General features: G+C 33.3%; 1 pseudogene; it reads right to left on the bottom strand.

Moving 5' to 3' along the window:
• Nucleotides 1-214: 214 nt before the first annotated feature.
• On the bottom strand, nucleotides 215-1,515 carry LOC148948140 (uncharacterized; annotated as a pseudogene).
• Between the last annotated feature and the right edge of the window lie 1,437 nt (nucleotides 1,516-2,952).

Raw genomic sequence — 2,952 nt, 5'->3', positions numbered from 1 at the left:
TCTCACCCGTATTCACTCTTTTATGGGCATTTAAATATGAAGATCGGGAAAAAGTTTTATAACAAACGTCACATTTAAACGGTTTCTCACCCGTAAGTATTCTTTTATGTTTGTTCAAACTTACTGCGTGGGAAAAGGTTTTATCAGAAACGTCACAAACGTCACACATAAACGGGTTTTCACCCGTATGCACTCCTTTATGGGAGTTTAAAATTTAAGATTGGGAAAAGGTTTTATAACAAACGTCACATTTAAAAGGGTTATCACCAGTATGCCATCTTTGATGGCTGTTCAAACATACTGCATGGGCAAAGGTTTTATCACAAACGGCACACATATATGGTTTTTCACCCGTATGCGCTCTTTTATGGGTGTTCAAATTTGATGCTGTAGAAAAGGTTTTATCACAGACGTCACACTTAAACGGTTTTTCACCCGTATGCACTCTTTTATGGGTGTTCAAATATGATACTAAAGAAAAGGCTTTATCACAAACGTCACATTTAAACGGGTTCTCACCCGTATGCACTCTCTTATGGGCATTTAAATGTGATGCTCGTGAAAAAGTTTTATCACAAACGTCACATTTAAACGGGTTTTCACCCGTATGCATTCTTTGATGGGTGTTCAAACTTACTACGTGGGAAAAGGTTTTATCACAAACGTCACACTTAAACGGTTTTTCACCCGTATGCACTCTTTTATGGGTGTTCAAATTTGATGCTTGAGAAAAGGTTTTATCACAGACGTCACACTTAAACGGTTTTTCACCCGTATGCACTCTTTTATGGGTGTTCAAATATGATACTAAAGAAAAGGTTTTATCACAAACGTCACAATTAAACGGGTTATCACCCGTATGCACTCTCTTATGGGTTTTAAAAATTGCTGCTTTAGAAAACGTTTGATCGCACACGTTACACTTACACGGGTTATCACCCGTATGCACTCTGTGGTGCCGGTTCAAATTTGATATTTTAGAAAAGGTTTTTATCACAAACGTCACATTTAAACGGGTTCTCACCCGTATGCACTCTTTGATGGTTGTTTAAACCTACTGCGTGTGAAAAGGTTTCATCACAAACGTCAAACTTAAACGGTTTTTCACCCGTATGCATTCTTTTATGGGTGTTCAAATTTTGTGCTACAGAAAAGATTTTATCACAAACATCACACTTATGAGTTTTTTTATAGCTTTTCAATTTTTTTTTCTTTTTACTTTGAAGGTGACTTTTCAAGCCTATTTTATGATATTCTAAACCTTTTCCTTCAGATTCTGATGCACATGAAATTAAGAAACTGCTCGTGGATGGATTCTTGGAAACAACTAGTGACGTATTTCCCTGTAAGTGAAGTCCAGGCATGTGTGGTGAAAAGTCACCTAAAAGTTTAAAAGTCTACAGAGTTAATCAAATAACACAAAAAATCAAAACTCTTAAAACTAAAAACTAATACATATCTTTCAAAATGTTTTGAAAGTCTTCTGACTTAAAAACAGAAAAAACAGTATATCTTCAATACTACTAATTTTTTAACAACAAATTTTTTTTTGATCCCTCTTCTCTCCCTCCAATATTACATATATTACAACAAATATCAGGAATTATTGTAACAAAAAGAGAGAGAGCTAAAAGAATGCATATCATATGTTGAAGTTAGAATTTTTTGGGTAACCAAAAAGCTCTGTATTAAAAAAAAAAAACGACGGAATTAACGTTTTCCTAATGTCTTAAAAATAACAATTCAAATAGGGATAAATCATTTTAATAGACAATGAAAAACAATAAAACCAATTCTGGACATTTCGGTTGCATATAGTGACACCGCCATCAGCGTTTGGGTACTTTTGAGTCATTTAAAAAAAAATGTCCTTTGTAACACAGAGTCAGGCTCGAGTACCTTGCCAGCAGATTTATATGCTGTGCTATACTTTTTATTTTATACAGACCATGCATATATTTTAGGTTCAATATTTCTATTGAACTGTGAACAATAAATAAATTGTTTTAGTTCACTGTTCATCGGCTATAAGCGAATTGTAAAATAGAACAATATTTAGGCTGTGACTGAGAACTGGTCACAGGCAACTGATAACTGGTGATTGAAAACAGAACTTTTAAGAGCTCATCATCGTGCATTTACATGCAGAAAACACGTTTGTTTGGTATAAAATTTTCGCTAGGCTCTGATTTTTCGCTTCGATTTTTTTTTTTTGGTTATCATTTGTCACTTTGTATTAAAAGGTTTTATCCTTCTGAGGAAAACGTGACTCTTTTTTTTATCCAATGAGACTCGCTATGTTCTTCTGGCTAAATATTTAAAACAACTCGTTCTAAAATAGACAAAAAACTTTTGACTTCATTTGCACAAAATGAATTTAGTATTTTTGGTTGAATCTTGTGCTTTTAGCAAAACTATAAATTTCTGGTAGGCAGTTCAAATAATAATAGCCGATTTTCTGCTTCTTTCAAATTCACCTTGGAATCAAAATAATAGAAAGATTTATTTCTTTATCTCTTAATTTGAAGAGAAATATACACTATAAATATGGATTATAAAATGTATGTAGAGATATAGTTTTAAGGCTTATTATCAAGGCTTTTGAAAATAATAAAACCTACAAAACTACTTTGTGAAAATTTAAAAATTTTCATTAAAGACTACAAAAGCGGTTTGGCAAACACCGTCACATTGGAAAAAGATAAAATAAAAGTTCCATCTTAAGATCAAGTCTCTTTGTCCTGTTTTGTCCAATAAAATAATATCCAACACACTTTAATCAACACAACTACAATGTTTCAGATACACGTTTATTGTTAGAACATCTGGGTTCAAATTCCTGGGTGTCGTCTTCAGACGTGCATGGTCCTGAAATACTAGGTATATTTAGCAAGGGAGCATCTCACATTTTGGTGACAAAGGATGGCTTGGAAAATGAAAGGGCTTGTCAAG

Source organism: Artemia sp. Qi Xiang Cuo, chromosome 10, assembly GCF_049724085.1.
Source record: "Artemia sp. Qi Xiang Cuo chromosome 10, ASM4972408v1, whole genome shotgun sequence".
NCBI classification, from domain to species: domain Eukaryota; kingdom Metazoa; phylum Arthropoda; class Branchiopoda; order Anostraca; family Artemiidae; genus Artemia; species Artemia sp. Qi Xiang Cuo.
The sequence above is the reverse complement of the archived record's forward strand: the minus strand, read 5'-3'. Positions and strand labels throughout refer to the sequence as shown.